The 26847-nt window shown below is 46.2% G+C and overlaps 1 long non-coding RNA gene across 1 annotated transcript in view; it reads left to right on the forward strand.

Annotated features, from left to right (window-relative positions):
* The window catches only part of LOC112662815 (uncharacterized), a 38449-nt gene that overhangs the window by 2829 nt on the left and 8773 nt on the right, over nucleotides 1-26847 (forward strand). The gene's annotated exons all lie outside the window — the stretch shown is intronic.

Here is a 26847-nt window from a genome sequence, read left to right on the forward strand (position 1 = left end):
GGAACAAGACCTGGGTGCTGGACGTGCTCATTTCCACTAGGGTATTATGGTTTCTCATTCCAATTTTATGTATTTATTTGTTTACTTAAGATTTGTTAATTTTGAGGGTGGGTTGGGGCAGAAGCAGAAGAAGAGAGAATCCCAAGCAGACTCCCCACTGAGCTCAGAGCCCGAGGCGGGACTTGATCTCATGACCCTGAGATCATAACCTGAGCTGAAATCAATAGTCAGACATTTAATGGACTGAGCCACCAAGACACCCTTAATTCCAATTTTTAAAATAGCTTTATTTAGGTATAATTGATATCCAATAAAATTACATCTTGAAGGGTATAATTTGGTAAGTTTTGACTTTATGTACACATCCATGGAACCATTACCACAATCAAGACAATGAGCATCTATGTTGGCCCCAAAGGCTCATCATGTCTGTTTACTCTCTTCCTATTTCCCTTCCCACCACCCCTCATCCCAGACAACCAACCATTGGCTTCTTTACTCTGCATAGTATTTTGAGATTCACTGATGTTGCTTCATGTGTCAATAGTCCATGCACTTTTTTTCTATATAGAATGCATCATTTTTTTTATTTTTATTTAAATTCAGTTAGCCAACATACAGTACATCATTAGTCTCAGATGTAGTGTTCAACAATTTATCAGTTGCATATAACACCCAGTGCTCATCACATCGCATACCCTCCTTAATGCATTTTTATTGTTGAATAGTATTCTGTTGAGTGGATATACTCTAATTTATTGATTGATTCCCTTATTATTGGGTTGATTCCAGTTTTTGACTATTAAACACAAAGCTTCTGTAAGTTTTCGTATATATATATGCTTTAATTTTTCTTGGATAGATATTACAAGGGGAATTTTTTAGTTACACCATAAGGGAACGTTTTACTGTTTCCAAAGGGTTGTTGTTCCAGGGTGTTGAAAGTTTCTTAATCTTTATTTGTTTTTGTTGCTGTAATAGTTCAGTCATGTTCCCACTTAAATGTATATCCCTAATCATATCCTAGTTTGTTTTCTCTATTAGTTTCATTTACATAAAGTCAATACTTAAACTTTTTAGAAATTTTAAGAAATTAATTTTCTCTTCATGTCTTCTTATGGATTTATTGAAAATGATTTTCTCTTTGTCCCTTTTTTGTGGAAAGTTTAGTAGTTTGGAATTTTGTTTGTGGTCTACAACTCCTTACCCTAGAGATAACAGGAATATTTATTTTAATGAAGTCTAAAGTTAATACATTTCTGACCTATCATCCTGAGCACTAGGATTTCAGATTCTTTTTTTTTATATTTTATTTATTTATTCATGAGAGACATAGATTGAGAGAGAGAGGCAGAGACACAGCCAGAGGGAGAAGCAGGCTCCATGCAAGGAGCCTGACATGGGACTCGATCCCAGGTCTCCAGGAACACACACTGGACTGAAGGCGACGCTAAACCGCTGAACCACCCGGGCTGCCCTCTTTTTTTTTTTTTTTTTTTATGTCAGATTCTTTAAACAGTTTCCACGTATCTGCTGTTTTTGTCTGAGATTTACATCATCTTGATGTTTCAATCCACACATTCCAGAAGATTGTTATTGATTCAAACAGTTAAGATATGAATGGCAACTCTTTTCTCATCATTTTTTCTTGCATTTCAAGTTTTCCTTCTGAGATAACATTTCTATTTCCCAGAGTACATGATTTCTCTTAGTGACAATTCAGCAATAGTGCATTCCCTGTTTTTGTTTGTGTGACTATGCTTTTTATTTTATCATAAAAACTCAGAACATGGTCCCCCTGGAGATAGGATTCTAGGGTGTTTTCTCACCCATCAAAGCTGGTGTTGCAGTGGCTTCTGGCTTTCTTTATTGTGGCTGAGAACCTGTCAAGCTAATTGTCAGTCTGGTCATTCTGCTATAATCTGTTTTCTTATGATTCCTTTAAAGATCTTCTCTTTGTATTCAATAATCCTTAATTTTACTACAATATGCACTTATGTGAATTGTCTTTCTTTAATCCTGTTTGGGATTAAGATATTTGAACAGGTTTTTAAAATCTGGAAAATTCAGAGTTATTATTTTATCTTCAAGGATTGCTTCTTGTCTTTATCTCTGCTCCTCTGAAACTATTACTTCACATTTATTGGATCTACTCTCTTCTTTCATGTCTTCTCAGCTAGGAGGGGACATTCATCGCCAAGAGCCTGAAACATAAAACCACTTGCTTCTACATCTACTTTGTTTTAAGGAGAGTAGCAAGCAGTTTTACAAAAGAGGTTCTAATAGGAAAGAAGATTTAGTGTTGTCTTTTATTTTATTTTTTAAAAGATTTTATTTATTTAATTTATTTATGAGAGACACAGAGACACAGGTAGAGGGAGAAGCAGGCTCCCTCTGGGGAGCCTGATGCGGGACTTGATCCCATGACCCTGGGATCACAACCTGAGTCTAAGGCGGATGCTCAACCACTGAGCCACTCAGCCGTCCCTAGTGTGAACTTTTAAACTCAAATTTACCCACAGGTAAGTCAAAGATATGTGGTGGAGGTACTTTCTTTGGAAGTAGGAATCGTGTGTGTGTGTGTGTGTGTGTGTGTGTGAGAGAGAGAGAGAGAGACAGAGAGAGAAACTACCATGGATTCTGATTCACAACATCCATCCATGTACCTTGTTCATTGGCTGAAAGCCTACAGTATGTCCGGTGCCCATGCAGGTGATGTCAGCTTTGTTCTCACGCCTCCACACTCTGCTCTGTTGCCATTGTCACCATTGGTTTGTTTTCCTTTGGGATCAAGGTGGGTGCTCGCATATAATGTCTCACGTTAAATTTGTTCTCCTGCTGTTCCTTCCTGCATGCCTAATTTTGCCTACTTACACCTACCACGGACCCAGCATCTAATATCTCCAAGATGAAATCCTCCAACTCCAATGTCACGTGATCTTCTAATCCTACCAGTTCACAGGAAATGTCCAAGGCCAGCCATCACTGAGCCTAATGAACTATAGAATATCAAATTCTGTGCAAAGGGGATGCTTTCACTCCCAAACATTTCTAGTTGCTTAAAGGGCTCCCCTTCTCAGGCTTGCCAGGCTCTCCTACCAAGGCCATGAGGATCTTCTAGACCTACTGTGGATCCTAAAGTCACCATTTCCCTGGAGTATGGGTGGGTCCTTACAGTAATCGGGAAAAGAAGAAAAGGTGGCCGGGGAATCAGGATGGCAGTGGGTGGAAGGATGCACCCCACATGTCCGGGTGCCATCTGCCAGCAGTCCTCAGCTGAGGGCTCAGTTGCTCTTTTAGAAAGCAGCAGGCTAGGGTGGTTTTGACCCAGACATGATGAATGCACAGCAGTGAGGGGCACGCTGATTCAGGGACAGCTCCCTGACCAGAGTCCCCGGGGCCACGGCAGGAAGTCAACAGGTACCGGGTAATACCTTTAATAATAAAAGAAGCATGTGCATGCTGGAACTCGGCATGTAAAAGTCCACCTCTGGGGAGAAAGCCGACAAGAAGCTAGGCGTATAAAAATCCTCGGAACAAATCCACCGCTGGCTTTGAAACAATACCAGTGAAAAGAAAAGTAGCAGCTGAATTTGGTTTGAAGCCACGATAAACGGCTTGACTCTGCTTCCAGGGAATTTGGCAGAGCTGAGGCTGCTGTGTCTTGCTGCTGCCTCTTGCAAACATGCATTTTTGTTTAACAGAGTTTCAACAGCTCGGAGTGAGGCCTGGCCCGCCTGACCTGGGCTTCCCCAGAGTGGCTTGGGCTTGGTCGGACCTCACCTTGCCTGGTGGCGCCCCAGCTCGCCACCCCAGGTCACTCAGCCTCTTCGAGTCTTGATTTCCTTGCCTGCAAAGAGAGGGTGGTGCAGTAATTCTACTTATTTTTAGAGTTTTATGAAAAAAACGTAATTTATAAGATGCAAAGTCCTTGACATGCCTCCTTGGTGGTGGTGCCAGGCTGGGGCAGTAGCTGCAGGGAAGGAGTCTTCGGGCTCCAACACAGGCGGCCTGCAGGATGGTGGGCCATGCTGCTCACTGGATAATGCAGTGGTTCGTGCAGTCTACTAGCTTCTGGGGCTCTCTGGGGAGGAGGAAAGCCTGGGGGGCGACGGCGTGGGATTTGGGTTCTGGGGTTCCTTGTGGGTTGGTTGAGAAGCCTATTCCCAAAATAGGATTCCCAGCTGATGTCTGGACAGGTTAGTTCACTCCGAGACAAAGGTGTGGGATAGCAACACCTGTTAGGATGAAAGTCTTGGTTTGACTTTGAAAATGCTCTTGGATGAAGCCTTAATGGTGGGAGGGCAGATTCTAGCACCATCCTCAGGACAGTTCAGGCATCAGAAAATTAGGAAGTAACTGTCCAGGCCCCATGTAACCCCAAAACACAGTGGGGACTTGTATTGCTTGGTAAATGTCTCCTCTGATCACATGAACAATCTTCTCGTGTGAGAGGAAGCATGGATAGGACTGAGCCCGGCATTTACCTCCCGGTGGCGGGTCTCTCTCTTTCCTCAGTAAGAGAACCCCCCAATTTTATTCTCATTCTGGCATACGGCCCAAATAAAGACTGCATCTCCCAGTTTCTCTGAGGCTTGGTGGGGTGAGGAGCACAGTTCTAGGACTTCGCAACAAGTGGCATGCCCCTCCCAGGGGTGTCCTTGCAGGAGGGCTACATTCCGCTCTCCTTTCTGGTGGCTGGGAGCAGACACAGTGGCCAGGGCTGCAGTGACCATCTCGGGCACCCGCATCCGGTGTGAGCATCTGAGGAGCCTCTGAAACCCTGCAAGCCCACTCTTGCCCTCCTCCCACCTGCCTGGACCTCCCTTTCATGGGGGACACAGACACACGGATCTTGTTTAATCAAAAACTACATCTTCCAGGGACAGGGGAAAGCTCTTCCAGAGGCCACTGCCAGGTTGAAAGGCTAACTCAGCTCCAGAATGACGTGCAGTTACCTACGAAGGGGTGAGAGTGAGGAAAAAGGAGATATTCTAGGAAGCAAAGGAACACTGATATTCTGAAATGGATGCAAGAAGGAATTAACATTTGACTTCTGAGCTTGGGTTCCCAGTTGAGACAGCAGGGGTGAGCATTCGTTTATGTTGGTACGCACGTGTGAATCACTCCAGTTTTATTAATCGACGTGGTTCTTTCCATTCGATGCTGTACTCAGACAGCTGGTGGAATGGCTGGTTCTTCTTTGGCATTGGGATGTGACAGGGCTTTGCTCCGAGGCGTAGGGTGCAAAGCCCTGGCATGTGTGTGCGCAGCCTGCAGACTTGAGTATCTGATTCCATCCACACGCTGTAGTTTCTCATACAAAGTCTTCCATCGAGCGTGTGGGCACACGGAAGGGGCAGTGAGGGCATAAGGGAGTCCCTCTGTCTGATGAGCTAGCAATAGACAGCGTGTTAAAGAGCATGGTGTCACCCAGAGGCCTGTGTTGGCCAGACGGCCTCTGCACCCCGGTTAATAGCTCACTCTTCACAGAACTGATTTCTGACCCCAGAGGTATTTCTAAGTGTTCCAGTGACTGCCCTCATCACTGAGTAACCGGGATTCACACAAAACACCTCAGCGTGGCCCCTCAGAATTTGTCTTGCTTGGGTCTCCAGGCCGTGTATCATGTTGCCCATTCACTTTCCCTGCAGTGAAAAGATTAATGTTTGATCTGAGTAGCCCTCGAGCTCACAGAGGGCCATGGAACCCTGAGCGGAGTGTGGCTAAGGCCTTGGGACAAACTGACTCATCCTGGTGGGCGAGTCCTCACATAGAGGCTCTCGATGATCCTGCCTATGCAGGCCTAGCACCCCAAGTGCACAGCACACCTGCAGGGGGGATGCCACTGGCCCTCTGGCTTGTGAACCTAATTTTCTAACCCAACAAGGGCTTGTAAGGTGAAAATACCGAAGCATTTTGTCTGAAGCCCACTTTCCAATTACACTGCCACATAACAGGTGGGTTGCATGGGGTCTCTCCACTGCCCGGGGCAGCCCTGTTTGGGGACCCCTGAGGTAGAGTGTACCTTTGTGACCTGGGCAGAGAAGCAGGGCCCAGGCCCTTGCTAGCGCTTCAACATCTCTGCCTTGTTCACAGACTCTGCCACCAGCAACCTCGAGGCCTTTAGGCACTGGAGGGCTTTTGTGTCTGAAATTTCGCTTTGTTAAGGCTTCCTCTTTTTTTTTTTTTTAAAGATTTTATTTATTCATGAGAGACATACAGAGAAAGGCAGAGACACAGGCAGAGGGAGAAGCAGGCTCCCTGCAGGGAGCCCGACATGGGACTCAATCCCAGGACCCTGAGATCACACCCTGAGCTGAAGGCGGCGCTAAACTACTGAGCCACTCAGGCTGCCCCTCATTAAGGCAGAATTCTGATTAAAGATACTCTGGCTTTCCACTTTGAGCATTTGCATGTATTTGGGGAGATACTCCATTGAATGTGATGTGCTGAAGCAGAGTCATTGGTGGGAACACCCAAAGCAAGGTGGGTCTTCACCCATGGGGCCTGGGGCAGCCGAGGTGGCTGGGGTAGGGGATTTCACGTGGCTGTGTCTTCTCTGCTCCCTGCGTGGGTGCTCCATGCAGGTGAAGGACAAGCTGGTCAACCAGAGACCCTCGTAGCCCACCGCACAGCTCCCGAGAAAGCCAGGCAGACAAATGCCCCGTTTTGATGATGAATTTCTGGGTGTCAGCAGGCTGGTCATCCTATGGCATCTGCTGTGCACCAGTGAGTTTATTTACTTGTTTAATCCTTCCCGTCACTGAGGTGGAGAAGTTAGATGAAGATTCCTGCTTTGTAGATGGGGATGCTGAGAGCCAGTGCTGTGAAGGGACGGCCACCGCCTGGGGGGTCCACCCTGGGCTCAGCATCTGCATCCTGGCCACATCCGCCCATGGGAGCAGGTGTCTCCTCAGGCGCTGTGCTCCAACAGACCCCTGGCTTTGCAGGCTTGGCTGCAGGAGCACGATCGTTCCCGATGCTCTCAGACCACCGTGGCTCAGGAAGAATGGTTTTGACAGGAGTGATTTGGTCACCATGGGCAAACCTAACTTTTTCCTGGCAATGATCCAGCCCCTCTATGTCTCTGGATCTCAGCTTTCTGAGCGCAGCATCCTAACCACCCTTAGGAAACAATCCCTCTCGGGCTTTTCAATGTCAAGTAGTTCCTTAACCATTAGTTGTTAAACTAAATATGTGTCTTCAGCCTTTAATGCAACTGTCTCCATCCCAGCCGTCCACACTCTGGTGTCTCAGGTTCGCACATTTCTTTGTGGCTCGACACCCATTTTTGTCGCTGCCCTTCCTGATGGAGGCTCATGCCTGGGGGGTGGTGTGGAAAGTGTGTCCCTGTGATTTCAGAGGCTGCAAGCAGTCACAGCGCTGTGAGTGATAGAAATGCTGAGTTCTGTCCCTGGGCCGCCCTTGCAAGTGGCTCTGAGTCCCCTCTGCTTTTGTCATGTGCACTCACTGCATTGTGGTCTAGACGCCTTGTGGGATTGCTCAACTTGCAATAAAACAACAACAACAAACCATTTTGGTGTTTTAATCACATGACCAGCAGACAAGTTTTACTTTACGAACATGTTCCTGGGATGGCTGACAGGTTCTTGATGGAAGGCATCAATCCTTCTCCGAGTGGCATGATCTAATCCAGCTAGCCGGGTTTCCCTGCGGCAGACAAGCCAGAGGCTTCAACCTGCTAGGGGAACACGGGCTGGCACGGGAGTCAGGAGGGAGGGGGTGGCCCACTCGAGGCCTGGGGAAGACGGAGAAAGAGGGGAGGGGTGTGGGAAGCCCCGAGGGGGGCGCCCAGGACGGATGCCTCGGGACGCCCCCTCAGTGCACCATTTCAGAAACTGGCCAGCCGGGCAGGACGTGACTGGGGCTCAGTCAGAGTAGTCAGGGACCCCAAACACATTCCAGCCAGTTGTTCTGGGTAAAAGGCATGAGGCCATGAATAATTCGTGGAGATTGATGAGCTTCCTCATGGAGAATCTGGCTGAATTTTTTTAAAAAATATTTATTTATTCAGAGGACACAGAGAGAGGCAGAGACACAGGCAGAGGGAGAAGCAGGCTCCCTCTGGGGAGGCTGATGAGGGACTCGATCCCAGGACCCCGGGATCACAACCTGAGCCAAGGGCAGAAGCTCAACTGCTGACCCACCTGGGTGCCCCAAGTCTGGCTGAATTTTGAGGAGCTCCAGGAAGAAGACAACATTGCCCCTGCATGTTGGTGGAGGGGGTGGTGGGCGGGGGGGCAGTGTGGGGCAGTGGTGAGCAGCCTCAGGGAAAGAAGGGTTCCTTCAGGAGGCTGTATGATGGTACAGAGCTGGTCACCTTTGCCCTGGAGACTAGGAGCTGAAAACTGACCTCTCCCGAGACTCCGCCTCTCAGCGCGTGAAGTAAGGGGCTGTGATGGTGTCTCCCCTACCTTCACTGAGTCCGAGAGTGTCCCATTTTGCTTGATGATGACTCTGGTCTCTTATTTCTCCCTGGTGGCATTATTTGTTTCCCTGGGGCCCTTGCTCTAAGGTGGAGGGTGTATGGTTTTGTCAAGAGCGAGCCCCTGGCACAGCAGACCCCAAGCAAGGAGGGGCCCCAGGCAGGGAACAGCCCACCACCTCCCCTTGTCCACCTTCTCTCCCCTTGTCCCCAAACTCTGCTGTAGCTGAAAAGGCTGCGCCGGCCAGGAAGAGCAGCAGCCTGGAAGCCGAGCTGCCCCACAGCCAGAGAAGAGAGAGGAAAGCAGAGAAGCTGCTCCACTGGGCCTGAGAGGACATGGAGACAGCACGCTCCCAGGGAACAAAGGGAATGCACACTTGCACCGGCTTGCACATGGAGGATCTGTACTAGAAGGTGGGCACCTCCCAGGGCAAGCAGGCTGCTCTCCTGGGAGACACATGCCTTCGGAGAAAAAGTGAAGAAAAAAAAATTTCCTCTGGGTTTATACCATCTTAGCCCGCAGAGATCACACTTTCAGGAAAGTTTGTTGGCAAATGGATTGTCATGTGGGCTACGGCGTGAGCTGTCCAGGGGCGACTTTCACGGAAGACGCGGCAGGCCCTGGGGTCGGGCTGCCCTGCACAGGCTCCCTCCCTCTGGCCCATGCCCTGCCCTTTCCGTCTCCCTAGCCTATTGCCTGAGCCAGCCTTTTTTTTTTTTTTTTTAATTTATTTTTTATTGGTGTTCAATTTACTAACATACAGAATAACACCCAGTGCCCGTCACCCATTCACTCCCACCCCCCGCCCTCCTCCCCTTCTACCACCCCTAGTTCGTTTCCCAGAGTTTCCTTTCATGGTGGCCCCGGATCTTTGGATCCATGGACTGGGCGGTGCCAAGGACAGCCTACGACAGAGGTCATCAGAGTGGCCAGCCACATGGCTGTGATCGCAACACAGAAGATGACCCGGGCCTCCCGCACTCTCCCTCTGGCTTCCTTTCATAGCTGGCTTCCCACTTCACTTTTCAGCCCTTTCCAGCCCTGCTGTGGTTTCTATTATTTAGGATTCCTGTTTATTCCTCCAACTGGTGTTCTGGGTATTCCTGTCTGCCATCCACGATAGAGTCAACTCACAGAATCTGCTCCTCCAAACCTCCTGTCCATGCCTTTTCGGCTGGGGAGCACATGCTCCGGTCCTGGGCCTGAGTCTGCAGGTCACCTGGGAGGCTGCAGGATGACTCTGAGGGGTTTGTGTCTACGCGGACTCACTGTGTAAGGGAGGCTGCAGAGATGTCAGCCTCTCCATGCACTGGTTACAACACAGTGACATGCTGACAGTCTGTCCTGGGAAAAAGAACAGGGCCCACAGAGACTTTACAACCAAGTGGGAATATGGAATCCTCTGGACATTTAAATCACATCTCCATTGTGTTTCATCTCTAAGAAACATTCCTTTCCATGACGTGTTTCAGTAGCGTCTTGAAATCCCTCCTCATGGATTGAATACACTGAAAATAGGCTCAACCATATGCCTTTCTGCGCTCTGTTGGGTGTTTGGTTCTTTGACTCATCACCCACACCACTTACAATATGACTTTGTAGTGCATCTCTGAGAACTCCACTTGGTATCGTACTTTGAAATTTCCCACTTAATTGGCTTTGATATGGTCAATGGTATTACGTATGTATATGCATGTGGGTGTGCGTGGATGTATGTGCAGAGTGCGCCCGTGTGTGCACCTGTGTGTGTGTGTGTGTGTGTATGTGTGTACACTATGCTGTGTAGCCTGGGTTTGGCTGGTTAGGCCCCTCCACTAAAGCTTTGTCCCTGTGGGAAGCATTGGATGGATGGTAAAAAGCAAAATTACAGACATCAAGGATTAGATGATTGAGTTTTAAGGGAGTGAACAAATGTTCCAAATTAGGAAGAGACTTGAGTGAAGGTCAGCATGTTTGAAGACGTAGGTAGATGAGTAAATAGATGAATGGTTGAATTTTATGTAATATTTGCTCAGAATGGATGATTTCCTTTGACTTGTTTTTTAATGACTGGATTGTGTTTCAGCGCAGTCTGAGGCTCTCGGAGAAGTTATGCAGGAAGCACAGAGATTTCCTGTCACCCCCTTTCATCCCACGTGGTCCCCCATTCCCTTCAATAGCCTGCATGAGTGTTGTGTATTTGCTGCAGCTGAGTAGCCAATGCTGATGCTCTAATTTTGATAAAGTCACTGACGCTTTAGTCTGCTGGGACCCAAGGAGTCCCCAGCAGAGGGTCCTGGCTGGGAACTGAGCCGGGCCCACCAGCCCTTCCTAGGTCTGGGGGAGCCGCAGCCTGCCTTGCCCACTTGGCTTTCCTCAGACTGATCCTTATTCTAACTCAAAACTCATCAGGCTGGTGCACACCCCCAACTCTGAGCGTGGCAGGTGTCCCAGGGTCCACCTCCAGGGCGGGAGCCCTAAGGAATGCTCCCTTTTACTACATCCCCGTCCCCTACACCAGGGGAGTAGTGGAGCTGGGAACCTTGTGCAGTGGAGGCAACCGTGGGTCAGTGGGAAAGGATATAAATGAGTTCCTGAATGAACTTAAGGAGTCTTGTTTTTACAAAAATGGATGGCTTGCCTGTGGCCAGTTCCACTCAGCAGAATTGCTAGGGTACTGCAAGTGCACTGGGTACCCACAATCTTCTAGATTCCCCAAAATATGTTTTTCTTCATCTGAGCCCATTTTACTCAGAGGTTGAAGTGGCTGGAGAAAGGTCAGCGTGGACAAAACTTGACAGGTTTGTTGATCCTTTGCCTTGACCTTGGTCTCCTTGGGTTCAATATAAGTGCATGTGGGGAAGTGAGAGCTTCCTGGGCATCTGTGAGGATGGGAAGAAGAAGAATGTTCTTGCCAGGGTGGGAGAGCAGACGTGTGAGACCCGGGCAGGCGGGGGGCGGGGGGGCGGGCGAGGGCCAGTGCCACCTGTGCCTTCTCAGCCACGCCACCTTGACAAGCCTCCATCTGCTCAGGCAGCCGCTGGTTGTCATTCCGCAGGGAGCAAGTGGGAATCTAAATCCCCCACAAACATGTCTCCATCTCGAACAATGACAATTCTGTGTGTAGCACAAGAGTTCCCAGGATACAAGAAATACATATTTCGGGACACCTGGGTGGTTCAGCAGCTCAGGTCGTAATCCCGGGGTCCTGGGATGGAGTCCCGCATCAGGCTCCCAGGAGGGAGCCTGCTTCTCTCTCTTCCTGTCTCTGCCTCTCTCTGTGTGTCTCTCACGAATAAATAAAAATACAATCTTAAAAAAAAAAGAAATACATATTTCTGATGGCAAATTCAATTCAATTCAATGTTCATTGAATTCAGTTCAATTCAATGTTAAATCCATGTGTTTCTTCAGAAAAATCATTGCATCTCCCTCAATGCCAAATCCTTCCCAGCTGCCACACAGGGCGACCCTCCTGCACAATTTTCACAGGACGCGAACAATGTCCTTCTGGGGCCGTGAGATGGGCACGCGTGCTCTTGGCTCATCAGCTACTGTTCATCTCTTGAAGACCCCACGACAGTGAGCAACATCTTAGTTGCCGACCTTCCAACCAGGGGAATCTATGACCTAATGGTTTTCTTGTCTTTTTCTTGAGAAATAAGAGAATTAGATTTGTCCTGGGCTCCCTAATTACCCCTGTTTTTAAATTTTAAGTACATTAATTTTTTCTTCTCAGCCCCTTAAACAGCGTGTCTCAACCTTGGATGTAAGTTAGTACCACATGGGGTGCTGGGAAAATACCAATGACACCAGTTGGGACCAGGCCAACTGAACCAGGGTCTCAGGGGGCAAAGCTGAGCCTTTTGTCTCCTGGGTGGGGAGGCGGCTATTCCTGGTTTGTGTATTTGTGAGCTCCACCGGGGTTCTTATGGGAGCTCAGCTTGGGGACCACTGCACGTGTGATCATGCTTTCTCCCTGCCCTTGGGATTTACTGTCTGAGGCGTGATTCTCAGAGTGTGCTGCTCTGACCAGTGGCAACAAGGTCACCGGGGCAGGAAACACCAGTTCCAGGGCCCTGTAATAGCTCTGTGGACTCAGAAACTCTGGGGGTGGACCTAGTAATCTGCACTGTCATCCCTCCCAGGTGAGACTGGCATGGGCCGTATCCTGAGAGCACCTGTCCAAGGCACCAACTCTCCCTTCCCCGGAAGCAATTTAAACCTCCCAACTTTGGCTTCCTTCCACCAGGCGGGGGGGTCCATCTCGACATCCCAGCAGTGAGTGCCTTGCAATCACGTCAAGTACAAAACCCATGTCTCCCCTTTTTGTCTCTTCCTGTATTCCTTAGCATGATTCTGGACATCCAGGCTCAATATCTGAGTTTTCTGAGCTCTACGTTGTTACTCTTCCTGGCCACCAATTTGTGCTTCTCTTCCTCATTGTGAGGAGGCCCGGCTTTCCTGGGACCATCACAGCCACTCCTCCCAAGGGAACTGGGACTCTGCCCTCCATGCCTTCCCTCACTGTCGTCACCTTTGCTGCTGCTCTTGGAAAAACCTCCCAGATCTCATCAAACCCTTCTGCCCTTAGGCACACCAGAAACAAACACAGCCATCAATTCACCAACATTAGCGCCAGATGCAACCCTTCCCCCCTCCATCGGGCTGGATGACACTCATCCCCACGGATTGCCCCACGGTCAGACCCTGGCGGCTGGGAGTGTGGATATTCTGCTGGTTTCCTGCCTCTGCCTCTCGTATCTCACTGCTGCTTCTGCTGGCATCACTTCACTGACTGCATAGACCCTACCCTCGCCACCCTCAGGCTCAGCTAAACTTTGTCTCCTACCTACAAGTGTTGACACCTACAAGTGTTGATCCTTTAGCATTCTCTTTTGCAGCATTTATAATGCTTGACATATTAAGACGAGCTCCACTTTTTACGGCAAACAGAACATAAACTCAGAAAATCTCCCTCCCTTTTTCACCAGAGCCTTATAGATGGATTAGGCATTGGGTCATTCCTGTTTTTTCCTCTTAGACTTCCCCTTACTTCCTTAGCCACCTGCTGGGGTGTCCGCTGCATACTTGAGTGTGCCTTACCACAGCTGCTCCAAACAAGACCCTCTTGATTTATCTAATTTTCTTTTTTTTTTTTTAAGATTTTATTATTTATTCCTGAGAGACAGAGAGAGAGAAACAGAGACACAGGCAGAGGGAGAAGCAGGCTTCCTGTGGGGAAGCTGATGTGAGACTCGATCCCTGGAACCCAGGATCACAACCCCAGTCAAAGGCAGACACTCAACCACTGAGCCCCCCAGGTGACCCAATTTCTCTAACTTTCTTGATGATCTTCCTACTCTCAGAGACCCAACCTGAATCCTTGGAGATCTTTTCACACTCTTCAGCCCCCATATCCATCATTTACTTAGACACGTTGATTCTTCTTGTTTTTTCTATGTGGTTTGCCTCTTTTTCTCTAGTCTTTATGCCATAAGTCTAGTAGATTCCCTTGTCATTTCATGCCTGTTAAATGTGTGGCAAACACAGGCTGGAACAGGTGTTTAAGGAAGAGATGCCCTTGTCTTGCTAGAATGTGTACTGACAGCTCTGCACGAGGGGGCTGTTAATTATGGATACCCTGACCCAAGCCTGGCTATCTCAGGATGCAGCTACTCGGGCAAGAGGAGCAGTCAGCATCATGGGCAGCTCCTGGTACCAGAGTCTTTCTGCTCACTTGACCATCAGGAGTGCTCCTACCAGCTTCCATCTTTACACCTGCTCGTGTGAGAAGCCAGTGTTGGTGTCAAGGAGACACACACTCAGTTCTCTTCCCACGGCAGCATTTGTGCATGGAGCTTCTGCAGCTCAGAAACCAGGGAGGTTCTGCAGCTCAGAAAGCCCCAGCAAGGCAAGAATGGGGAGCTAGCTCTGAGTCTCCACTCCAGCCTGTAGTCTTTGCTCTCTGATCATTTTTTCTCCAAGACTCTCTTTTGTTTTAAGGTGCAAAGGGAATGCATAGTACTCCAATAACTTTGCTCAATAAATCCTCAATCTCTTTATTTTCCTGTAAATTGTTAACATTCTCCTTTATACTCTGGAGGCCCTTGAGTTCAGAGTCTCAGACCAGTTTGGGGCCATCACATATACTGTGCATCCTGGTTCACCATCCATCTTCAGGGTGTAGCATAACTGAGACATCGGGGCCTCAGCACTGGGGCCTCAGCTGAGACCAAAAAAAGCCTTATTTAATATCTGGCTACTCAGTTATAGCAAAATGTATATGATGCACCATAAAGAAATGAGTTCAAATACAGACCAAAGCTAACTCACTCCAGAACTAGTGAGGCCCAGCATTTCATTTGGCTCAGCTGCCTCTCCCCACAGAGGGCTGGCACCCAGTGCTTGCACCCAGTGCTTGCATCTGCTCACCAGCCATATCTCTTCCTTCCAGTGGCACCAATTTCTGGTGCGTGCGTGTGTGTGTGTGTGTTGTGGGCACGCACAAGCACTTATACACTAGGCCAGGCATGTTTTCTCAGATTTTGCAAATTCCCTTGATCAATATTAAAATTAGAAAGGGGATTTTACCAATTGTTTCCAGGGCAGTTTTACTTCCTCTGTTAAGATTTTTGAAATATTCATTATCCGGGAATAGTTTTTCTCCCAGTTTGTAGTTCCCCAGAGCTTCTATTTTTAATTTATTTTAATTTAAACATCCCATGGCACACTGCTCTGCATTTTCTGTCTGATTATACTGCAGGGCTTGAGAGGGTCTCAGGGGAGCCAGAGGCTGGAATCTTCTTTTCCCAAAACCCCACTTTTTGGTTTTTAGATATCAAATAATTTTAGTTTGTCTCTGGGCAGATTGCCAGCTGCTGTGGATCTGTAGCTCAGGCCTTTGTCATACTCTGGGACATTTATTAGGCATTTTACCCAACACTTATAGCTCATATGCTTCTGACTTGAGTTATGTAAGTGTAATCCAGTGTGGTCAATATTGAGTGGAACAAAATTCCTTACTAAAATAAATTCAAATTAAATATTTCAATTTACTTATAGCTAACCATGCTTACCTAATTTGTTCATAGTAATAAACAGCTTTATTTAATTTTTTGAAGATTTTATTTACTTATTTGACAGAGACAGAGAATGAGAGAGCTCTAGAGAGAGCACAAGCAGGGGGAGTGGCAGATGGAGAGAGAAAAGCAGGCTCCTGGTGGAGCAGGGAGGTCCCATAGGGCTCAATCCCAGGACCCCTGGATCATGACCTGGGCCAAAGGCAGACACTTAGCTGACTGAGCCACCAAAGCACCCCAGTAATAAACAATTTTAAAACAAATTCTTCAAATGTAGAACAAGCATATGAGCACAACTTATGGAAATGATAGGAGATTGACTTCATCACATTGCAGGCAGTGGAGAGTGTGATGAGACACATGTCAGTGACACAGGCATTTTCTTCTTTTGCTGAGAGACTGACCAAGAATTGCATATGAAAAAGTGCAAAAAGAAAGTATTTATCAGAAAATTGACTGACAACACTTGAACTGTTTGCCATCAACATCTCTCCACACTATTATTTTTGTGAATTGAATTTAAGCCTTTTTTTTCCCAGGTGGTGTTGACATGGGTTACTGATTCTCTTGCTCTTTATGTGCACATAAACTCATTGATTTGTAAGTTTGTTTCTTTTACTTATTTTTAAAAAGATTTTATTTATTTATTCTTGAAAGACACAGAGAGAAAAGCAGAGATGCAGGCAGAGGGAGAAGTAGGCTCCTTGCTGGGAGCCCAATGTGGGACTCGATCCCAGGACCCCAGGATCATGTCCTGAGCCAAAGGCAGATGCTCCACCACTGAGCCACCCAGGCACCCAATTTGTTTCTTTTAAAACCAATCGCAGAATGCATTAATATCTCATTCATTGTGATCTCGTCAATTTCTGCCTATATTCATGTGGCTAAAACTTCTTTATACTTCATAAGTCATACAGTATCTTCTTTGTTACATTACTTTTGGCATTTCAGCAATAAATTGGAAGAGGCAAGGATTCGAATCCATAGCCTTATACATCTACTAGGGTATTTTAAAATTATTCCTTAAAGTTGTTCAGAAACCATTGGTGCTTTAGAACTGCCATGCATGGTGCACCTGGGTGGCTCAGTCGGCTAAGCATCGGCCTTCCGCTCATGTCATGATCCTGGGGTCCTGGGATGGAGCCCTGCATTGGGCTCCCTGCTCAGTGGGAGCCTGCTTCTCCCTCCCCTGCCACTCCCCCTGCTTGTGCTCTCTCTCTGTCTCTTGCTGTGTCTCTGTCTCTCTCTCAAATAAATCAATAAAATCTTTTAAAAAAAGAATTGCCATGAATGTGATAATGTTCAGATGATTGCATATAGCGATGGAAACATCACTTCAAGTCCTCTGACCCTCGATAGAGTAAGATGAAACATGAAAACTATTTGTACTTGCTTTGGGTTTTTAAAACTCAGAGTAATCTGTGGTTAGTTTACATCTAAGAACCCCAAACATCTTTTACAGAATCATTCTTTATCAAACCAACAAGAGATGAACATGGAGCAGGGATTGTTAATTCTCTCTTAAAATGTGGGGTCTTCATTGGCTGTGATGGCAGCTGCTTTGCCTTGGCCATTGGGCAATTCATCTGAACCTCCAATGGAGATTCTGTTTGCCCAGCTGTGCTTTCAATGTTTCCACCTAACCTCCCCCGGCCCCTCAACCAGTTGTAGCCTCTTGGGCTTTGTGCATACAATTGGTGTCTCCACAGCTTGTTAAGTGGTTACACTCTTTCACACACCACTACATGTGGAAACCAGGGTGGATTTCCAGCCCCTCAAGAGGAAAAGCTGGGGTTCCTCAGCAACAGCAGTCTTAAAACTTGAAACATCATTTTGCAGGAGGGGAAAAAGCCTCCAAGCTCAGCAAAATGTTTTTAGGCAACAATTCCTGGGGTTTCAGAGGCAATGCCTCTATGATTTTCAGGAACTTAGCCTCTGCTGTTGGGTCCATGTGTGAATGGTGCGTATCAGCTCTTCCACTAACACCTTAGCCAAAGTTCTATTTTACTGGAGACCTCAAGCTTCTTTGTATTGTGTTTGAAGTGTACCTAAAAGTAAACGAGGGGCTGGTTTAGTATCAAGGGTAGAGATCCCTGTAGTATCTAGTTGGTGGATCCCACTCCCAGGGTCCTCACTGTCTGTGGATCTGGTTTCCGGGGTCCATCAGCATAGAATTCTATTCTGCATATGCTCACCCATGGCTAATTTCTGGCCATCAATCAAGATGAGTAATTAGAGAGAAAAACAATCTGAATCTTTGACCACAAAAGGAGTATTATTTGAATCCTAACCAATGAGTGTGGCAAGGTAACCTCAATCTAAGTCCTACATAAATTATCACAGATCCTAAAATATTGGGATTTCCTTGTTTAAATTACATATATAGGAAAAATCAAGTAAGTATTCAAATCTGTTGTTAGTAAGGTAAATGTTAATACTATGTAGACTTCTTTAAAAATACATAAATAATGTTTGGCATGGACTGTCTGGAAAATCATTTCAAGACTAATAACACTGCAGGAAATACACTTCTTAGCTCATTCTAAGCAACAAACGTAACCTGAGTCTGTCCTTCAGCTGGTTGGGTTTGGTGGAGGTGTAAGCAGTTGCAAAAAGAGAAGGCTCCTATGAGCACTTACCAGAAAAAAACTCATATTGGTTCAAAGCATTCCTTCTGGGCCATCTAGCCAAGCTCAGCCATGAAGTCTAGTAAGGTCTGGAAGGACACCCTCCATTACTGTTACAAGATGGTTTCCCTTCAATGAAAAATGAAAATGAGAGATTCAGTGGAAAATCTCGTTTAACCAATTATCAGAGCTTTAATTACTTGGTCTGTGAAGAATCTAACATCCTTCCTTTTCCCCTATCCCTTGTAAAGGACAGAGTTAAAAGTGGGCAATAATGTATGTGGTTAATTCTGTGAAATAAATGTCAACAGGACATTATAATGAACTTCCATTTCTCCCAAATCCAAATAAGTTATACTTTGATTCTCCGTTTGCTCAAACACACTCTCTGTCATGTAGATATATTATTAGTATTATCTATATAATTAAATATTTTAATTTTCTACAAGAAATAAATAAATGGACCCAACCTTGGACTATGCATGGCCATAGCAGAGGTAACAATTTGCAATGACCAGGAATGAAACTCATTCACACTGTCCTCACATCGATTGGTGTTGGGCCTGGTAATCACCCATTGTAACAACTCCTTTATTTTGCTGTGAAAAGTGATTTACACATTTTTTTTGAGCCTGACACCCTGCAGGATTCCAGGCTCCCTCTTCTCGCATTATTCCCCCGTTCCTTCTTTCCACAGACATTGTCTGTGTGTCAGGCAGAAGGCAGGCCAAGCAGAACCCTGGGAGGCTGTGTGAGCCACAGTTTGTGCTCAGAGGGCACAGGAGGGAACAATGTGATTCTGAATAAAATTAAGGAGGGCACTGAAGACAGGGAATTAATTTTGCCCATGATGGGGGACCCTGGATTTTTCAAGGGCCTTATATGTTTTGAATATCATAATTAACATTCCACCTATTAAGACAGTGCAGAGAACAGAGCAACCAGATGTGTTAGGAGACAGGCTCCCTCTGGAGCCAACATCCCATGAGATGGTGGTGAGGGCTCAGCTTCAGGATGGGGCATGAGCTCAGGTTTTGAAGAGATTTAAGCTAAAGTATTGAAATTTATTTTGAAGACAGTAGGGACATTTCACATTTCCAAGGAGGGAACTTTTAAGAACTGATCTGTGTTTTCAAAGGCAACTCCCAGAAGTTTGGGCATAAATTAAATGGAACGTGTCTGGAAGCTTCATTGTTTTCTCTTCTACATTCAAGTCTGTGGTCCAATTCAAGTTCATTTCTGTCTCTGCTGTGAGGTAGAGGCCAATATTCACTTTAAAAAATTTTTTTTTATTTATTTATGATAGGCACACAGTGAGAGAGAGAGAGGCAGAGACACAGGCAGAGGGAGAAGCAGGCTCCATGCACCAGGAGCCCGACGTGGGACTCGATCCCGGGTCTCCAGGATCGCGCCCTGGGTCAAAGGCAGGCGCTAAACTGCTGCGCCACCCAGGGATCCCTATTCACTTTTTTCTATAGAAATATTGGATTTATCAGGTGCTCCCTATGCAAATGTCATACTTTGCCTCTGATTGATAGTTATTTCTTCATCGCAAACCAGGTCACTCTATATGGTAGGTTGATGGCACAAAGATCCCAACTAATGGTCTCCCTGTATCCACTCCTTATAATTTTTACTTCTGTCCTATTTTGCTTTGGACACAGGCATATGACTTATTTTGACCAAGTGAGTGTGAGTACTGACCTGCAAAGTACATGTGAATCTCCAAGGGTGCTCTTGCATGATTACACAGGCTCTCTTTTCAATCTCTGAATTTATTATGGTAACATGGGCAGGGGGTATAGGGTTGTCAGGGACCCATGGCTGAGATCCCGGTCATGTTGGCTATCCTTGCTGAAGCCATTGTAGACTGACAAACAGCCAGCTGACCCTCAACACATGAAACAGCTCAGACTCCAAGGCACTGACCAGAAACCCAGCTGAAATCAGTAAATCTCTCCAGCTGACCACTGACATATGAACAATAGTAAATCTGCATTGTTTTACAGCATCACATGTTAGGATAGTTTGCAAAACCTCTTGTTCATGACTGCGGGTAACTATTGCAGAAATTGCTGGGTCGAAGCAAGTACTGCGATAACAAAAATCTAAAGTTCTTGCCATCCTTTGGGACTAAGTGGAGAAGAAGATTAGAAAAATGCAATGGAGTTTCTTAGGAGGCTGGAGTCATGGTGGCCCATGACATTTAGCAGTGGAACAATTTTTAAAACCATCATACGTGGTGACTTGAGCTAGCAGATGTACTGAATAAATGTTTGGATTGGACAATTATATTTTGAGGCAGAACGCTGAACATTCAGCTGGCTCCTATTAGCTCTGTAATGAGCTATGGCAAGAACTGGGCATTTTACAAGCAGAACTTAGAGGAAATATGGACACATTAGAATTTTCAGGATTGGGATGTAAAATTCTCATCTCCAGCATTTCCAGTAGATAGAAGTCTCAACGCAGTGCATCTACTCGTCTAGATAAAGGGTTCTACAGGCCATAGACGATCAATCAAAATCAACATGGATATAACACTATCATTGTATTCCTGAATTCACAATTCATATTCAAGTTGTACTAGTTTTCCCAATGATGTTCATCATCACTACTCTTCTTTTTTATACTGGAGGATCTAGTTCAGAGTCCCACATTGCACTGAATTGTGGGGATGGATATTTAAACTCCCTTTAATCCAGAAAATACACTCCATCTTCCTTTATCTTCTGTCATCTTGACATTAAAAATTCAGCTGTTATTTTGTAGAATTTGGGTTTGTTGCATACTTCCCTGTGATTGAATTCAGGTACACCTTTTGTACTAAAGAAGTAATGTTTCCTTCTCAGGGCACCATTTTTGTAGGCACATAATGTCAGTTTTTCCCATTATTGGAGATGTTAATTTAGAGTACCTGGCTAAGGTTGTGCTAGGGTCACCCATTGTAAAGCTATTATTCTGTTTATAATTAACAAATAATTTTGAGTCTATGTACATATTTATTATTTATTGAACCTCCACTCATCAGTTTTTGCATCCACTGAAGAATCCTGCTTGAATCTATTACTGCATTAATGGCAATGCATTTTCTTTACCATGCGTAATGCCATCAGGGCTGTTGGTCACATGTAAATCAATTCTAGATAGTTTAAACAGGAAAAAAAAAAAAAGTTGAAACAGAGTAGAGACACTCAGAGAGTGACCCGCAAAGACTCTCAACATCCTTTGAGATGTTGCAGTGAAGAGCAGTGCTCATATGCACAGCATGGTTGTTCCAGGGGGAAGGCCCACTGCCCACCACAGACAGCTCTGCTTGTGCTCCGCACGATGCCACGGCTGGGCCTAGGCAGGGGCATCTTCCCTCACAGTATTGGAAGCCACAAAGCATCTACTTTTTAGATTCTTTAGTTTCTGAAGAGAAGCCTTATTCATGCTTGTTCTAATATGCTGATTGGTGGAGACAGTGCGTATACGGTAGCTGAGGGTGAGTCTGGGAAGAGAGTTCTGGTTTCTTTCCTGTGGGGGTAGGGCACTGACTCACAAAATGAGGGATCCACCAACCCCTGGAAAGGAATGCTCGCAAGACTGTTTTTAAATGATTAACTTTAACAGCCATATGTTTCCTTCCTTTCTCTCTTGTTTATTTTTTTTAAATTATTAATTTCTACCAGTTTGAAACAGTATCCTCACTCTTGTTTTCTTTCTTTAATGTTATCCATGCTTTTAAAATATGATTCACCCTACATGTTTGTAACACTGTTTGGATTTATTTAAGATCTTTCATCTCCTTCTACAAAAGGTCAAGGAGCATGGTGTGCTTTAGCTACCCACTCACACCCTCTCGGCCTGCTTGTGTAGTCTAGAATTTTCAACTGAGCCCTCTCAACACAAAAATCAGATTTGGCGACAGAGTTATAGTTACCTGGGTCTTTGCAGAGCTAGTCTTTTTAAGTCCTCTCCATGCCTCTGGGTGTACTTTCCTCCTTTTTATAATAAACAGTCTCTTTTTTAAATGTAGAATGTTGCTGGGATGCTTGGGTTGCTCAGCGGTTGAGCATCTGTCTTTGGCTCAGGTTGTGATCCTGGGGTCCTGGGATTGAGTCCTGCATGGGTTCCCCTCAGGGAGCCTGCTTTTCCCTCTGCCTGTGTCTCTGCCTCTCTCTCTGTCTCTCATGAGTAAATAAATTAAAAAAAAATTTTTTAAATAAATAAATGTAGAATATTGCTAACCTGTCCTAGAATTTTGAGACTGAATGTCGTTATCACATCATGAATTTCAGTGTTCAGGGATCAGCACATGTTTCCAGGTTGGTCTGTTTTTCCCCCTCAGAATTTCCACTACTTTCCCACTGCTTTGTCAACTTTACCAAGGAGAAGTCTGCTGTTACTCCAGCGGGTATTCTTTCTATTTAAAAAAAAATATTCTTTCCCCTTTTGCTCTTTTGTTTTCTGTTCTAAATTTCATTGTTTTTAGGTGGATTTGTCTTTTTTCAACTTGCCCCGAACTCAGATGGAATTTCCTATGGAAGGTGCTGGGTACTTACCAGGTAGAAAACTGTACAAGCCATCACCTCGTGGACACCTGTTCCTCTGTTCTTTCCTTTCACCTTGCAGTCTCTCAGAGTCTCTTCCGGGCTGTGTGGTTTTCCTTATCTTTTCTCAAATCCCTTCTTGCTGAACTCCTTGGCAATTGTCTGGGTTGCTCAACTCTATTCTTCCTGCTCCATCTCCAGTCTGACTGTCTTAACTTTGGTATTTCCTCTCCAACAATGGCTAAGAGACATTCTTTCACTCATTAATTCACATGTTCATGTATTTATACATGTTTTGAACACGAATTTATTGAGGATCTATCAGCACTGCACCCTCTGTGTTAGGGGTGACAATTCCACATTTTCATGAAGTCATAAAGTGGACCTTTTTTTTTCTTAAATATTTTTATAAGCTTAGTTTAAGGTAAGAAAAATCTGGTTACTAATAATGTAAGTCTCAGGCTATCAGTCTCAAAAAAAATCACTAGTTAAAATCCCAGAAATTGGCTCCCAGTAGGAGAAAAGGAGAATTTTTTCTCTGACATTTTATTCCCTGTGGGTGGGAATCTGATGCTTTCCTTCTGTGGGTCACATGCTCACACTTGTCCCATTAACTATCCCGCCTGGAAAGATTCAGGCCACACTTAAATGTCTTTTTATTCTCCAATTCCTACATAACAAATAATCAATATTCTCTTTTGATAGTGGTGGTGATTAACTCACACAAAACTCTACTTGTGTCTTTCCTCCCCCTCCTTCCCTTCTCCTTCCCTCCCTCTCCCCTTCCTCCTGACATTCCTTCCTTCCTTCCTTCCTTCCTTCCTTCCTTCCTTCCTTCCTTCCTTCCAGCCTCCCTCCCTCCCTCCCTCCCTCCCTGTCTTCCTCCCTTCCTTCCTTCCATCCTGCCTGCCTGCCTTCTAGGCCTTCAGACTCCTCAGAGCAGCAGATGCAGGGACAGATTTTCAGCACAGCAGAGCACACTATTGCATCAGGGCAGATGTGGTATTTGAGGAGATAAGCTATAAGACCTCTTGGTGTGTCAAGGGGACTCTGAAGAGGAGGTGAGGGAGGTGAGGTTTGAATAGAAGCTTTAAGGAAGACATTTGGGGGAGGGGCCATAAGAGAGAGCATGTGGTGGCAGCGTCCTAGCATGAGCAGCCATCAGAGAGGAGAAAAACACAGCTTCAAAGCTAGTTCTTCCTTTGATTGGCAAATATCGAATAAGTCACGTAACCATTAGTCTCAGTCCCCCATTTGCAACATGGGTTAGCAACACCTGCCTCAACAGAGCTGCTGAGAGCAGTAAACCAGATAATGCCCTCAAAGACCTTGGCTCGGTGCCTGGGTGAGGGGGCCCGCTCCAGGCCTGGGGCCGCCCTGACTGCTGTGCGCTGGGGGATGGCCAGCTGCCAGCATCCTTCCTTTTCTCCCCCAAGCCACTAACACACGGCTGACTGTATTAGCCTTGCTGAGGTGGTGAGTTCATTGCAATAATGGCATGCCCCCGCCTCCAGCACTGGGCACTCTGTTGTGATGGCTGAGTGCTTCTTCTCTGGGAAACTGGGGCCTTGGCCGCCCACAGCCATGGTCAGCTCTGCGCACCAGGTGCTTCTGCTCAGCTCCCTGCTGGGCCCAATGAAGCAGGGGAGCAGGGTGCAGGAATCACTGGTCAGATGACCCCCTCCCCACCGGAGGCAGAGCACATGCCCTGCGGGCCTGCCCACAAGGCCACCCAGGGCCAGTGCTCCCTGTGGGAGGGAGTGGAGGAAGCCCAAGGTCAGCCCAGCTCCAGGCACAGACCTGATCCAGAATAAACCTACTGAGGCTGCACGTGTGCCAGCGAATCTCGGTGCCTAAGGAAGGGCGACACTGCTCCTCCACCTGCCACAGGTTATCCTGGTGGCAGGAAACAACCTGCAGTGGTCAGGTGGTCATGATGACTAACTATCACTCTGTCAATCCATCTGTCCATCCAGTGGAACTTGGCTTTGGCATTGCAGCCAATGGAAAATGGAGTGACTTAGAACAAGCAGAAACCAAGGGCTTCATACAATCTGAACCCACTTTATTACAGTTCCACCCTTGATGTTGGAGAATGCTGACATTATTTTATTGGGTTTCTTATTTAGGGTGAGATGGGAGCTGCTACTCCTTGTATAGAATCCCTTTTCCTCATTCTGAGATCAGGCTGCCAGAGAAGTTTGATCCAGGAGGGAAACTCCTGGGAGCGTACGAGGGTGGAAGAAACCACCTACATTAAATCCTTGAGGAACTGCTCTTCTTGGGGCAGGGACTGCCCTCCGGGATCCACAGCCTCTGAGCCCCAACCACGTCCTATTCCATTGGCCCTAAACAGAAACTAGAGAGGATGAGGAGAGTCCTGCCAGGGGTTTTCTTTCCTTCAGAAAAGTATTAATCTGGGGATGTATTCTTGCTTCTTTGTTTGTTTTCTTTTCTAAGATTTTATTTATTTATTCATGAGAGACACCGAGAGAGACAGAAACACAGGCAAAGGGAGAAGCAGGATCCCTGTGGGGATCCCGATGCAGGACTTGATTCCAGAACCCCAGGATCATACTCTGAACCACCTAGGCATCCCTGGGGATGTATTCTTAAAAAGCAAATACTCATGAGGCACCTGGGTGGCATAGTTGTTTGAGCATCTGACTCTGGATCTCAGCTCAGGTCTTGATCTCTGAGTGGTGAGTTCAAGCCCTACAATTGGTTCTGCACTAAGTATGGTGCCTACTTAAAAAAAAAAAAGTGCAGACACTCAGTCCATCTTTCTCCTACCAATTGCTAATACTTATGGTGTACTTGCTTGTTGGGCCACCTTGACAGGGGGGTCTGGAGCCCACCCACCATCCTGCCATTGCTGTCTGAAAGGGATGTTGGTAAAGGTGGCAGGTGTTAAAACTCTGGGAGAGGAACTTCAACAGTAAAAAAAATGAATAATAAAAAATATTTCTAGCCTAAGATTCCCTTTTCTTGACTAAGTAAAATGTTCACATATGGTAGAAGTAGGAACAAAAGAGCATTTGCTGTCACTAAAAGAAACCCTCGCTGTCTGCATAGGATAAGGGACTTTATCTGTTCATGGTGAAGTGAATAAAGCTTGGGAAAAATTATCAAGGTTGGATAAAAGAAACAGGTCTGTGTGTCACTGCCAATTGTCCACATCATGTGGACATGATGTGAACACATCATGTCCGGGATCTGAATATAAAGTAGTGAGGACAGCAAAGTGACTATGTGCCTGGGGGCAGCACTCTGATTCTCTAGCACCTGCCAGTATGACCACCACTGGCTGAGCATACCTATGGAGCACTTGAAATTGGCCTAACCTGAATGGAGATGTGCTCTAAGCGAAAAATAAATACTGGATTTCAGTGGTTTGGTATAAAAAGAGAATGTAAAATATCTCACTTAACTTTACGTTTATTTTGATCAGTGCTGTGCTAGGAGTTGAGAGTCTGGATCAATGGGCGTTCGGACCAAGCGCAGGAGGAAGGTGGACCAGCTACCTGGATGGAGCTTGCAGGGGAGGGGAGGTGGAAAGACCCTAAGAACAGACCGCTGGGGAACAGGAGCTGTGGTATTGGAATGACATCCTCTTCTTCTGACTGGGAAGGATTTTTAATACATATCATACAGATTTTTTTTTGATAAGCTAAGTTTGAGCAGTTGGCTGAACATACACCTTGGTGTGGATCAGAGTTGTGATGTACAGCCCCAGTCTAATAATGCTCGTCCCCCAGGGGTCACTTATCTAGCAGAGATGTGGGGAGACCCAGTCCAACCTCCTCAAGAGAGCAAGAGCAATGAGATAGAAAGACCACAGATGATTTATACTCAGTGTGAACAACATGATGTTACACTGAACATCATAGCAAGTTGAGAATGAGTAGCACCAACTAGGGGTTTTGCCCACATTTGGCTTATGGACTCAGGCTGAGCTGGGAGGAAATGGGGAAGCCCTTTGGAGAAGAACATGCTGATGAGGTGATCAGTACAGGAGTGATCAAGGTACAACTCAACACTTGGAGCCCAAGTGATGCTGGAGGCTAGATGACAACTGAGGCATGGGGAGTCTGAAGGAGCGGCTGCTAGGACGGACCCCCTGGTTTTGGACTGGGGCAACATCAACATCCTGGGTGGGACAACACCTCGTGGG

Source organism: Canis lupus, chromosome 34, assembly GCF_003254725.2.
Source record: "Canis lupus dingo isolate Sandy chromosome 34, ASM325472v2, whole genome shotgun sequence".
NCBI classification, from domain to species: Eukaryota; Metazoa; Chordata; class Mammalia; order Carnivora; family Canidae; genus Canis; species Canis lupus.